The sequence below is a fragment of the Cynocephalus volans genome, chromosome 7 (genome assembly GCF_027409185.1).
Source record: "Cynocephalus volans isolate mCynVol1 chromosome 7, mCynVol1.pri, whole genome shotgun sequence".
NCBI lineage: Eukaryota > Metazoa > Chordata > Mammalia > Dermoptera > Cynocephalidae > Cynocephalus > Cynocephalus volans.
In genome coordinates this window covers 61,898,829-61,913,601 of record NC_084466.1, presented here as the reverse complement: position 1 = coordinate 61,913,601, position 14,773 = coordinate 61,898,829, and the positions used below count along the sequence as shown (strand labels likewise).

Here is a 14,773-nt window from a genome sequence, read left to right as displayed (position 1 = left end):
AATGGCCAGTGAGATGGTATCTCATTGTAGTTTTGATTTGCATTTATCTAATAATTAGTAATGTTGAGCATATTTTCATGCATTTATTGGCCATTTGTATATCTTCTTTGGATAAAAGTCTATTTAATATTCTGTTATTGAATTAGGGTTTTTTGTTGTTGCTGAGTTTTTAGGAGTTCTCTGTATATATTCTGGATATTCATTCCTTATCAGATATACTATTTGCAAATTTTTTCTCTCATTCTGTGGGTTGTCTTTTTACTATGTTGACAGCATCTTTTGATGCACGTGTTTTTAAAATTTTCATAAAGTCCCATTTGTCTATTTTTCTTTTGTTGCCTGTGCCTTCAGTGTCATATTCAAAAAATAATTATCAAATCCAATTGAAGCTTTTGCCCTATGTTTTCTTCTAGAAGTTTTATTTGTTTAGGTCTCACATTTAGGTCTTTGGTCCATTTTGAGTTAAGTTTTGTATATGGTATTAGGTAAGGGTTCAATTTCATTCTTTTGCATTTTGATCTTTCAGTTTTCCCAGAACCCGTTTTTGAAAACACTGTCATTTTCCCTTTGAATGGTCTCAGTACCCTTGCCAAAAATAATTCAACCGTATATGTGAGGGTTTATTTCTGGGCTGTCTATTGTATTCCATTGGTCTATATGTATGTTTTTATTCCAGTACCATACTGTTTTGGTTACTGTAGTTTTGTAGTAAGTTTTGAAATCAGGAAGTGTGAGTCCTCTACCTTTATTCTTTTTCCAGATTGTTTTGGCTATTTGGGTCACTTGAGATTCCATATACAGCAGGGTTTTTAACCAAATTTTGGTTTATTTAAACTTATGGGCAATAAAACGTAGGTCAAAAACATCCCGAATGACTGCTAATCTATTCTCATTCAAGTCTTTGATCCCATTTGACAGGTAATGTGTCTCCCCAACAAACAAATCAGGAATAACTGGAAGTGGGCATCTCCTGATGTGGGACAGAATTTCCATGCTCTGGGAGGACATAGAAACTCAGGGTAGAGAAGTCGCCTATAGGTTTCCATGCTCTGAACTGTGAGCTCTGAAGTACTGTCTGATGCTGGACGGGTGGAAGTTAAACATATTCAACATTATCCTTGACAGTTCTTTTCAACACAACTTCAGTGTCTCTTAGAGCCTTCTCAAACATAGTCACCATCGTAGCAGCTTCCTGCCATAAAATTTCCTACTCCTAGAACATCTAATCAGTATCACCTTCACAGAAGAAGTCTCAGCCTATTTCCTACATGTACTCATAGACTCTTCTTGTCATCTGAACTTGGGATGTTCCCAAGCTATGCCCAAGTTTGGTATATTTAAATTAATTCAAGCAGGATGAATTCTCAAAAAATCCTTTTATCCAAAATAGCAGTGAGCATCATATTGGAAGGGTACCAGCAAAGACTATCAAGAAAACAGAATTTAAAACTTGTAGTTAGGACTTAAATGATATGCTTTAGACAGCACCAAAATTCATTCCTGTAACTCAACTATTATTTTCTATGGCTATTCTGCAACCAGACATGAACTTCTTAGGGACAGAGATTGTGTCTTATTCATTGCATGTCCTCAGCACAAAGCCCACTGCTAGGCATGCAGTAGAAGTTTAATAAATATATGGTGAACAAATAGATGGTAAGAAGTCATTTTTTTTTCTGAATTATGATGAATGCAAGTTCAGAATAAACCAAGGAGCTCAAAAACATACTCTATTGCTGACATCTGAAAGTAATAGGTTAAAAGATTACAAAAGCACATGTGTATTGTAATGAACCTAGAATATCCTAGACTATGTTAAGATTTGGGTGATAGTGGTGGGAACAGTGGGAGGTAGGAGAACTCTGCAGAAAGAATCTTCTTGTCCTTTGTTAATTATAAAATCCACAACTCTCCAGGAAGTATTTTCCTTTGGTGAAACTCCCTGTAATGTGGGATTCACTTGGGGGCAGGCAAAGTAATGCTGACTCAGTGGGTTCACTATGCCTGAGGAATTCCGAGCCCTAAGGGATGACGATCTAGGTGTTTCAATGGTAGCAAAGCTGTGGGAAATGAACAAATTGAGAAAATTAGTGTGAATTTTTAAGCAGTATCCTATTTACCTTTCTTGGTGACATTTTACAATGTGTGTTTTTTTGCTTGATTTAGAACCACATACAATTCACAACAGCCCAATGTTGAAGCAGCTCTTTTGCTTCCTACTCTTAAATACTGAATATTTTGGCAAGGTTGGCACATTCTTTACCAATGATACCCTTATTTTTATCTTGTCACTAGAGTTTGACATTTCTTGAGTAATGCGTGAGACAACAAATTAGCTTGAAATGATTCCTCTCATCTATTTTTATGCAGAGTTTACTTCTAATTGACTATAAGTAGAAAAAAAAAACAGGGAAAAAAGATAACTATGAAAACATGATTTTTAAAATTCTCACATTAAATCAGGTTATAAATGGGGGGAAAACTGGGCTTGAAGGTAGACCTTAAGCAAGTTACTTGGTCTCTGTCTACCTCAGTTGTATCATCTGTCAAAGAATAAGATTGGACTCAATGATTAAATTGTCATTTTAGGATTGGCACTAAAGAAAATGAAATTTCCTACCAACCTTAACTTTTTTAAAATAAAATTTTGATAAAAGTTTAACATATGTAAAGAAAATTGCACATATTATGTTGATTTTGCTTAATGAATTATCACAAAAAGAACTCAACCATCTAAGCACTATCTTGATGAAGAAATCAAATACTACCAGCATCCCAAGCCACTCTCACTGTCCACCCAATCACTACTCAACCTTGGTCTTTCTCAAATGTAACCACCATCATTACTTCTAACATCACAAATTAATTTAATGTTATAAAACATTATAAAATTGAAATTATACCATATGTATTTTAATGTCTGTAAGACATATATTGGCCTATAATTTGGTGTTAATTAAAACTCAGATTTATCAGATGACAAAGTTATTGGGTCTTTGTGCCTAGGCCTTTATGTCATTCAGGATTATTCAGTTGGGGAAGGGGAGTGACTATATGTATTTTGAGTGGAAAGATATGTGATATAGAGAATCACAGTTTCATATAACCAATTGGAAGAGCTGGGAGAGCAAAGGTCAAGAAGACCACTTTAGGAGACCTGGAGGAACGGTGATCACAGGGAAGCCACTGCTGATGACCGCAGCTACCTATCCGAGGAACCTGGAGCTAAGGGAAGCCATTGATGAAGATCTCAGCTCTCCATCCAAAGCTGTTGAAAGAGAAAAATATCTTCTCCTTCTCTTTTGCCTTCCAAATCTCACATAAGTTCCTCTCTCTGGCTGATTGAACCCAGAGTCCTACTGGAAAAGGATTCAGGAAAATGTTATTCTGGATTTCTCTTCTGTGATCTGGAGAAGAATACAGAAAGGGACAATGATGATGTTCAGCTAAAAGAAGATAATGTGGCCAAGGTTTAGACGTCTTTAAATTAGCCAGTGGAAGAGAATCAGCCTGTCTACATCTGTGATTATTTAGTCTCTCCTAAGTCTTCAGATCCATTTCCAACACAAATCCTATGTGCCCTCCTTAGGGACACATGAAAGCCTGCTTCTATTTTACTTCTTTCAAAACCAGGCCCTCTCCCATTATACTGCAGATAACACAAGGCAGCGTTTGGAGATAAGCAGGCCCACGTAGAATCATCTGAGGGCCCCTAGAACCAGAGCAACGTGAAACTCATGTTGAATGTGGCTGCTTCTCACCAACCTTATCTCTCAGGTGGTGAGACCACCTTCTGGGGGAAGACATAGGTGAAAATGACTACTATTCATCATCCTGTGCTAACAGAAATTACTTTCTCCCCTAACCCAGGTTTCCAATCTTAGATGCTGTCCCGTCCTTACAGGGGAATTACCAGGGAGGTTAGAGTTTTGTTTGTTTGCTTTTCTGTGCATCTAAATATCATGACGATCTAATCTCCGGAGAGTCCTAGTAACCAGGCAACACAAGTCATGCTCCAATTGTGATGTCCTCAATACACTTTTTCTGTGCTATTCCAGTTCAAAATAAGAATACCAAAGGCTGAATTGCAGAAATTATATTTGGATCTTTATTACTACAAGCAGATAACTGGACCTTCCCCCTCTTCTTATAGTTGATTAGAAATTCTGAGATGAGTGTTTTTAAAAAGACTAGAACAACAAACCTCACCTAAGAATAAGATCAAAGCCAGTAATCTGTTTTCCATAAAGGAAAAAAAGAAAATGGAAGGAGATAGGTTTTAACCCAGGCGCTTTTTACATTTGTGATTTAGTTCCACTTGTGTTTTCAGAAACATTGCCAATTCAGATGGGGTTTTTGGGTGGGGACTTAATGGACAAGGTTAAACACAGCTGTTCCAGTGCCTGAAATCCTTAAGAGTCCAGCGAAAGCTGAGCTAGTAAAATAAACTCGGAAAGTGCTGTCTGGACCAGTATTTCTAGAGACAAATGAGCAGAAATGAGCATGTAGTCAACAGGCCTCCTGGGCCAAGTTCAGAGGCAACCCGAGGACATGGATTTACAGGGAAAAAGCACTGTCTACAGTTCCTTTGTTACAAGACAGTACAGAATTGGATATTCTGGCCTCTAATCATCAGGCTATCACAAGGAAAAGTGGTCCAGATTAGCACTGTCTGTGTCAACACCTTTTATAATAAATGGTTCATTTGCTAGGAATTTGGCTATCAGGTTACAGATGATAAAAATTACACTCAAATGCAAGGTCAAACCACAACATTAATAATTCCCTTCTATTAGCTAAAACACAGTCCTAATTATTTAGATAAAAGGGGCAATTGTTTTCCCAAATAATGCCTCACTCTCTAGTGATTTACAAAGTAGTTTTTACACATGTCATCTCATCACAATGGTGTGTATGCCTTGTTACACAGACAGATTGAACTGGAAACAGTTTCATTTGCCAGTTTTAAGTGTCTTCTTTTCCCCACTGGGCTGCATTAGCTTCTGTGTGGCCTGACAGACATACTGTCATCTGACTCTTCCAGGCATATGACACCTCTGGAGAGAGAGGCCAAAACACTAGAACTATGTGTTTTAACGCCTTAGATGAGAGTCTCTCAGTCTCTCTGGGTTTCAGTTTTTTCATATATATGCTTGTAGATATGTTGTCAAAACTGTGGTGATCCTCACCAACTAATAAGAAATGATAAGGATGAGATTGTGCAGACGCGGGACTTTTATATCCAATGGTAGGAATATAAATGATTGTGAATTTTGTTGGTATTATGCAATAAAATTTTAAATGTACATACCATTCAATATAGAAAATTCTATATCTAAGAATCTAGTCCAATGAGATCATTATATAAGCATGAAAATATATACAAAGATATTAATACAGTTAGAAGCCACTAAAACATCCACCAACATGGGACTAGTTAAAAACAATATAGGGTATTCATATAAGAGAATCTATGCATCTATAAAAAGAATCATGTAGATTATATTTGTTGAATTGAGTAGAAGCTCCATGACATATTTTTGAGACAAAAGGAATTTCAGAGCAGTGTGGTTCATACAATCCCATTTATGTGTAAATCAGATAAATCCCAGATCCCGCTGTGGCCCAATCTCAGAACAGTGTCACATTCACAGAAACAGCCCAGCAACTGAAAGGCATTACTAAGCAATTTCAGTCTTTGCTCTCAATTTCTAGAAAACATTTAAGAATGTACAATTGCTAACCCACAGTGCCACATCTTGAAGTATCCTCTGTATCTCATCTCTTTCATTGTGTTCTCTAACTCTCACATTGTAATAGCTCCTAAGGCTTTCTCTGCCCAACACCTTTTTCCACTCTTAACCAAAAACTTCACAATGATATCCAAATTGCTCAGCCACTCTTTTGTTCCTTTTTCTTTTTCTTTTGGCTCTTTCTTCATTGATTACGACAATGTGAATAATAAGGTGGGGAAAGAAGAAAATGTTAAGTGGACAAAATTTGCTTCCCAGGGAGTAGGAGGAAAAGAGATGGACTACACATACACTTCAATGTTTTAACCTTGTAGCAAATGCAAAATTATTATACTGATATCTACTATAGATATGCATAGAAGCATCTGCAGGGATATTGACAAAATTCTTAACAATAATAATCTCAGTTGGGATTTTCCTGTGAATTTTGCTTTTAACGATCTCTTCTTATATCTTTTGAATTATTCATAATGAACATGTTTCGTCTGTCATCAGGAATGAGAAATAAATTCATGGCAACATGTTTTAAAAAAAGGTCGTAATGATACAAGAAACAATGGATGTGAAAAATACACATTTTAAGTACAAAATATATGTATTTTAAATAACACAGTCTAACTCTCTCTTCTTGTTTTCAACATTATTAGTAATAATAAACTCCATTATTCTGAAATTATTTTGAGTACTCCTACATGTTAGAATTGATCAGGTTCTTAACAATCATTGAATCTTTCCCTATGTTGCATAGTTTTTTATTTTACCATCAGTCAACCCTGCTTAATTTGTTAGTCCGCTGGGTTGTGATTTATACTGCATCTTCAGGCTTACAGAAAACGTTAAACATTTCAAACTAACTCTGATCCTTGTCACTCATTTGTCTCGGAAGCCACCATCTTTAGGGGTCTCTTTGGTGAATAGGGAGTTAATGTATGTATATTTGTATCCATTTCAATCTCTCCACACCCATACATGCCTGTACCACTTCCTACATATACAGCATTTATTTATTTTTATGATTCGTGAGCCAGACTAATTTCTCTCAAAATCAAGGGGCCTGCCTATGAAGTTCCCAACATTCTGACTCACGTCTTCTCTTAGCTGGGGGAATTCTGAAGAGAAGTTTGCGACACGTTGCCGGTGGGGCCCAGACAAACAACTGCTCGTAACCAGTGCCAGGTGACCGGCACTCTTGGCTCCTGAGAGGGAGCTTGTTAGTCAGACTCCCCGTCCACAAATGCCAAATGGCACCCTTACTTATGGCTGGAAATTCCATCCTGGGAATTTCAGAAAGCAGAATTTGTTACCCGACAACTATATTTACATCTCCACATTCCTTCAGCATTATAATTAAATAACTGAATCTGTTCCAGTCATAGACAACTTAAAGCAGGTCTCTTTGTGAGGAGAAAAGAAATAACTGCTGCTCAAAATCCTGAAGGACCTTGAAAAATTGGAAAAGTGATTAGAAACAGGCCTTATAGACTGGCCGCAGAGCAGAACATTCAGAGGGGGGAAAGCACCCAAAGGTGGAAAACGGCTTTTTTGGCCCCACTGAATTAGGTGTCAGGAAGGGACAGTACACTTCAGTGATACACAAATCTTAGGCAACATTTTACTAAGTACAGATCTGTTTGCTTTTTTCTTATTCTGGAGAAGCTTACTTTCTGTCCTTCAAAGAGTCACAGGAGTGATGTAAATATGGGTAAGTAAACTCCGATGAGCTAGAATTATGGTTTAACGAGACCCTTTTATTTCTCAGTTTTTTACACTGACCTGGGAAATACTGCTCACTCTCTGGTGGGAAGTTGATCAACTTGCCCAGAAGCCCAGAAAGAAAAGCAAAATGTCTAAAATAAAGTTACCAAGAAGATAAAAAGAGATGGGGCCAGTAGTCTGGCCCTGGATATGAGTCGGAAACAGAAAATGAGATAGTTGTTGAATTTTTGTGATGTGACAGATGCTGGAACTGGTCTTGACCCGTCCTTCCTGGGAACGCCTGTCCTAGGAACTGGCTGGGTATATAATAAAATAAACTATCTCCATGAATGGTAACAACGAGGGCCTCACAACTATTATGGTCTAAAGCTACCTCAACTGAGCAACGACAGGAAGCGACCTTCCTTCAAAGAACTGCTGAGGTCGGGAAAAAACTCGGTCAAAGCAGAGGGTTTCGCCCAGCCCTACTGCCGTGTTCCTGGACAGCCTGTAGTGTTTACCAACAAGAGCCCCGATATTCTGGAGTCAGATCAATACTCAAATGGTGCTTGGCCTCCCTGCCTGCCTCTTATTCTGCTGGAGGGACTTGAAGTGTTTCTGGGTCACCTCACCCCACATGAGGTGCTTCAAATTTAATGGTTGGTACCTTATTGGACTCTCACCCACCTTCCATTCACATAGCTATGTTGCCTGACCCTGCCCTAGGGGAGATTAGCACCATATGAAAGTCACCAGGTGAAGGAATTAACATCCTTATAAGTCGAAGAGCCCAGGTCAGTTGGCTGGAAGCCAATGCCACTGAGAACAACCCAGACAACCCTCAAATGACAACTTCCAGAGTCTACCCTGACACCCTTGACTCCTCTAGGAACAGGGAACTTCCATCTCTGTATTTCCAGCAACACCCGCCTCTACTAGGAGTTTTCTTCCCTTCACCACCATTGTCAACCTGTATGACTCAGAACCAGACTCAGTTTCCTCCTGTCAACACCTGTGAACACTTAATTGATGCCAGGATACAGATGGGGATGACATTAGAGCTGAAAGGAGTCTGGACTGTCTGCTTTTCTAGCCATGTAGAGGCTTGAGTGCCACACCCCAGGGACTTCCAGTGCGAGTTATTTCCAACCATAACTAGGCAGAGAAACACTGTTGTTATATAATGAAGACCAAACAATAATTCATTAAGCTCAGTCTACTTCTCAGAGTCACCTATAGTTCTCAATAATCCTGTCTTTTATTTTTTGAAAATACAGATTGAATCATATCACTCTTCAAGTTAAAAATCTCCTTGTGATCCTCATTATTTACAGAGTCAAATCCAAACTCTGCTCACACTGTTGTCTCATGGTGCTTTACACATTACTTAACAAATTCCTTAAATTTGTATTAGCCATACCAAGTTTTAAAATTTCCTTTTAGATATTTTAAGTATAAAATAATACATACTCAAAAATTTAAACAATATAAATCAGACAATAAAAAAATAGTGTGTTCCCCTAGTCTATTTCCACCTCTTTTCCCTCAGAAGTAAACTGTTAATGCTTTGGTATGTGGCCCATCAGCCCTTCTTCTACTGATAAACTTTTATGTATTAGAGTTGCATCATAACTTAGCAAACCAACTAATGCAAACATTAAAAGAAAAATACACAGAAACAGATTAGAGACATACAAAGAGAAAGCAACATATGTCTTCTCTAGTAAATTGTGAGCTTGAAGAAAAAGAGCATGCTTACTATTTGGTAAATCCCCAGGCTGAGTATAATTACATAATAGGAGTGCACTAAATGTTATATAAATGAATAAAGGAATGAAAAAATGCTGCTAGTAAAGATCTATCTTTCCTTAGTTTTAATGTGAATGTGAAAAATATGCATTTTATGTGTCCATTGATACAAGGGACATTTGTTAAGTGTCTGCTATATGCTCGACATTGTGGTCACTATGGCCAGGAATTGAGGCAGGTATGTAAATAACAATGATAAATAGAGATAAGGGTCACAAGAGTGTCAAAAAGGAAGCATCACAGGTAATCAGAGGGAGCCAGAGAACATTTCTAGACAGTTAAATAAGCTTAATCAGACAATGGCCTCCTGGTAAACCAGTTCTTTGGGGTGAGAGATACTTGATTTGTAGTGTATACTGATTTCCATTGCCAGTTTCAAGCTACCAATATACAGTAGTACCCCCTTATCCATGGGGGATACATTCCAAGATCTCCAGTGGATGCCTGAAACTGGAGATAATACTGAACCCTATGTATACTATGTTTTTTCCCATACATACCTATGATAAAGTTTAGTTTATAAATTAGGCACAGTAAGAGATTAACAACAATAACTAATAAAATAGAACAATCATAACAATATGCTGGCATCCCTACTCTTGTGCTTTGAGGACATTATTAAGTAAATAAGGGTTACTTAAACATAAGCCTTGTGATATTGCGACAGTCTATATGATAATGAGATGGCTACTAGGTGGTTGACAGGTGGCTAGTGTAGACAGCCGTGGATATGACGGACAAAAGGATAACTCCTGACCGTTGGTGGGACACAGGAGAATGGCACAGGTCTTCATCATGCTACTCAGAATGGTGTGCAATTCAAAATTCATGAATTATTTACTTCCAGAATTTTCCATTTAATATTGGACCATGGTTGACTGAAGGTAACTGAAATCACAGAAAACGAAGCTGTGGATAATGAAGGACTACCATATTTAACTATCAGCTGTCTTAGACCAAAACAAGACTTCTCCAGCACGCCACTGAATCAGGGCAACAGCCAACCTTTTGGAAACCCCCTTTGTCCACCTATCACCATGACCTCCCAACACCACATCATGTCAGTGACCGCCTCCCCTCCAAGCACTCCTCAGGTGAAATAAAGTGTCCTTTGTGATGTTTGAGCAAGTGGAGCCTGGGAGCACTACAGAATGCCTTCTAGACTGGAGTAAGAACACAGAAAACTGCTCTACCCAGTTGCACATGCTTCACGTCTATTCTGCTGTCCCTCAAGGTGTCCCCTCCCTCTTCACAGGCCTCTCTCCCCTTTTACATTGCCTGAGCTACTGACTTCTTCCAGCACTTCCAGCCCAGTTTTGCCAGATGAGCCAGAAATCCCACAGAAAGATAAGGAAAACAAGTGAAGATTGCATACCTACCATAAGTAGGGTTCAGCTCTAAGCAGTTCACATCCCCTGAGGCTCCAACGTGTGTATTTAGATATCAAATTTACAGCAAGAATACGGGGCCTGGAGATTGGGAGATGAGTCAGAGTGTATTTTAAGATGTATTGGACACATGTTAAGATTATACTTTTCTTTGGAGCCAGGAAATAAAGTGTGCCAGCTGTGCCATGAGAAGGTATCATTTCAAGGTCCTGTTTTGATTGCCCACGTGAGAAATAATATCATTCAGGTTTCTGGAAGAGAGGCTTTATAGGACCTAGTCAATATTAGCCCAAAGTATTTTTAGTAGGATTATTTGGTTTTGAACTCCACTGTTTATCAAAAATCTTGAAAAATAAAAATAACAAACCAAAAAATCATATCAACCTCTTTGAGAGTTTAAAATGTATTTTTCCAAGTAGAACTCCAACCTACAATATTCTCATTCATCAGACCCAGACTCGCAAACTAGTATGAGATTCTAATTTTACACTTAAAATAAACCATGAAAACTAGTATGTTACAAGAAGTCCCTTGAAGAATTAAATAGTGCCTTTGATGATCAAAATAAAGGGTGGGGAACGGAGGCAAAATTTAACCCACCCCAGTTAGTCAAAGCAACAGTATTTTTTGTTGTTTAAATTAAGACTATTGCTGTGCTATCACTCAAAATTAACAGTACATTTATTCTTTTTCTATGGAAGATTTCAGACATGTGGAATCATTAAAGCTAATTTCTGACACCAAAAAGAACACTGTGTTTTAAGATGAGAATAATGCTTCAAAACCAAAGGCGGAAGCAGGAAAGAACTCAGCACAAGAAAAGGAACAGCTGGTGGCTGGGCTAGACAGCCCAATGTTCATTCATTTCCAGCCAGGGTCAGCTTCATGAGCATGCCACCTGTGCAGTCTCACTGGGGCCTCCGTGCATGGGGTTTAATGCTTGTGGCTGTCATCTGGAAATTCTTCATTTTATCTTTGGATCTGAGTTTTAAAAATGAAGGCCAATGAGACAATGGGGTATCTACTGATGGTGTGGAGCCTTAGCCCACAGGAGGGCCCATCTCCTGCCACTTCCCTGGGGTGGGTTCTCAGCCACCCTCTTTCCCATCCCTGGTGCCTGAGGTCATGCCCAGCCTCCCCTTCCTGATTGGAATGTTCCCATGTGAATTGCTGTCCAGGATCAATAGACTCCGACTCCTGGGAGAGTTTGAGGCTGCTGCTGGCCTAGAGGTGCTCCTGCACTCTGCCATCTCAGCCATAGGGATTGGCGGGTGGCTGAGCATGCCTGAAGCCTGGAGGCTAATGTGTCCCATTTCCATGGGGTCCTTGGGGTGGTGGGGGTGAGGTTGGTGTTGTTCAGGAGGCATTTGGTGCGGGGCTCCAAGTCCTTTACTGTCAGGTTTGTTCATATAGTGCAGGATCGCAGTGAAGAGGCAAATGATGAAGACGACTGCCAGCACTGGCAGGATCACCCAGATAAGCCCCTTCTCACTGTCCATGATGGGTAGGTGATCCGGGTTATCCAGCTGAAAGGGGTCTGAGAAGTGAGTGGCTGCGAATGTGGGGAATGTAGGCTTGCTCTTCTGCAGTACAGCAAGCACAAAGAGAACATATGTGGGGGGAGGAGGTGTTTAGGGGCCGACCCTGCGCCTGTGAGCTCACACATGGAGGTCATAGGCTGCATCAGGCTTGGGCTGGGGGGTTGGGAGGGGGGTTGTCTGTAGGGGCAGGAGCCCTGGCACGTGTGAGCTCACACTATGAGGTCGTCAACTATGTCGGGCTTGAGGCCCTGCAGCGTTAGCATGTTCTTGGCCCCTGTCTCAGCTGCCACATGCAGCCTGGTCTCTCGGGTGGGGCCCAGGGCGCCGGCCTCCCTCATGGCCACCGTGTACTTGACAATGGCGCCCTTGCACTTGGTGGGCACAGGTGGCAGCCAGAGGGGCAGGATAGCGCCAGTTGAGGCGTTGCTTGCCACCTCCAGGATCTGCCGGTGGCTGCGGGGGTGTGGTGTCCTCAGGGATGCTCAGGACCTTGGCTACCTCCTCGCGCAGGAGGCCGCGGGAGCCTGTAAACAAGCTTGGCCCCGTTGTGCAGGCCCGCCGCTGTGTAGTGGTCCTCGGAAGGCGACAACTCCAGCGTGGGCAGGGGTGTCTAGTCCTCGTGGTCCAGCTGCAGGCGGTAGCGCAGCACCCGGTCCTCAGCAGTGCTGGCCGGTGGCTCCGTGCCAGCAGGCTGCCCTCGGGGGCTGCTGCACCGACAAGGTGGGGCAGCCCAGCACTGCTCCCTCGGTCACTGCCACCTTGGGTTTGCCGCAAGGGCCATCGCCTCTCATGGTGTAGGCCTCTGCTGTGATGGACTACACGGGCTCGGGCTGCAGGTCTGGGATGATCGTCTCCTAGGCCCCGCCGGCATGATGTCCTCGATGCGCGGCGGCCCGTGGGCCCCGGCCCGCTCCATGCGTACGTAGTGGACCCGGGCAGCGGGTCTGGCCTGGCTGCGGCCGGGCGCGGGGGCGCCGCTGCACACGGTGCCTGGTGCCTGCCCTTTCTGCCCACACCGTCCTGGTGCGGATGGGCGCCGGCGAGCGCTGGGGTTCTGTTCCCACCTCTGTGTGAGCGACAGTTGTGATGCGGTGCTCGGGTCCATTTCTCCAGTGCCTGCAGCAGGATCGGAGTGGTGTGGGGATTCTGCTCACCCCCTTCAGTTCCGGGTCCTCCTAGCCCAGTGGAGGGTAGTGGGCGGTCGAGGACGCCGTGGCACGCCAGGGCGCAGCTGTGCGTTTCCGGCGGTGACAGGCGGCTGCTGAACAAAACGTCCCCGGAGCGCGCGCTCACGGTTCGGACTGTGCTGTGGGCCGCCGCGCCATCCAGGTGAAGATGCCCAGACCCTGCCGCGAGCAGGTCGCCAGGAGGAAGGCCCGATCGATCGGTATTGGGCTTGAGGTCGCCCACCACAAAGTTGGTCGTAGGTTGCAGGGCCTCCCCACCTCTCTGCCGTGGCCGCCTTCCCAGAAGAGGAGCTCGTAGTCGTTCTGCTGCCGCGGGGGTCGGGGGTGGGGGCTCCACGAGAGATGCTCGTCTCCCACTTGGCTCGGCCTGCAGGTTCACGAGCTGGCCGTGCCCTCCCTGCTGCATCTTGCCTTGGATGGGGTCCCTCCGGGCCCGTCGCCCGTAGAGGTGAAGTCCAGCACACGCGCGGGGTAGATCTCGTCCTCCAGCGGGCTGCCACACTGTTGTCCATGTTGTGCTTCTGCCAGTTGCCACGGGGTGCTCGGGCTCCGTGGCCTAGTAGAGGGTCAAGCTGGTGGGCTCCACCAGCCCCTCCCACTGGACGGTCATGACAGTGGCGCTCAGCATGACGGCTTGCACATTCCGGGGAGCGCTGGCTGGTACCTGCTCGCCTGTGCAAATGACCACCGACTGGGCTGGCCGATGGAGTTAACGCCGACACCCAGACCTCGTACTCGGAGTTGGGGCTCAGACCTCAGCCATGTAGCGCATGGTGCTCATGTCCTCCTTAATCTGATGTGGCTCATCCTAGCTCTCAGATTTATATTTGATCACGTATTGGACGTAGAGTCCGGACTGCCCAAGTCCCACGTGATGGTGATGCTGGTGACTGTGTTCTCTGTCACCACGGGAGTCCTAGGGGCTTTGGGGAGAGATTTAACCTTGATCTGGGCCACTGTCTCGATGACTGGACATGGCCACGTACATGGAGTAATGAGGCACATGATTTCAAAGGTGAAAACACTGTAATACTGATCTGGTCCTTGGGTTCTTTAATAAGCCTGGGGGACTCTTCTCCTGTGCAGCCTCTGACCAGCAGGGCCACGGGAGACCCATGGGACCAACAACAGAGGCCATGCCAGGGCCCCAGGTGGGCACCATGCTTGGTAGCGACTTCCAACCTCAACCGGTCCCTCACAGAGAGGCCTCGAGCCGAGCATCAAACGGAGCAACGTCTGGAGGCTGGCTGGGCTGGGCTCCCCCGGCTCTGCACCCTTCACGTCCTGGCTGTTGCACGGGATCTGAGCAGAGCCCGAGTGCCAGTGGCTTGTACTCCCCTCACGCCGGCCTCAATATTAATTCTCTGATTGGGAAGGTTGTATGGTGGAAACATAAAGAA

The 14,773-nt window shown here is 43.2% G+C and overlaps 1 pseudogene; it reads right to left on the bottom strand.

The window, feature by feature from the left end:
* The window catches only part of LOC134381643 (receptor-type tyrosine-protein phosphatase S-like), a 139,436-nt pseudogene extending 125,066 nt beyond the window's left edge, over positions 1-14,370 (bottom strand).
* Positions 14,371-14,773: the final 403 nt, after the last annotated feature.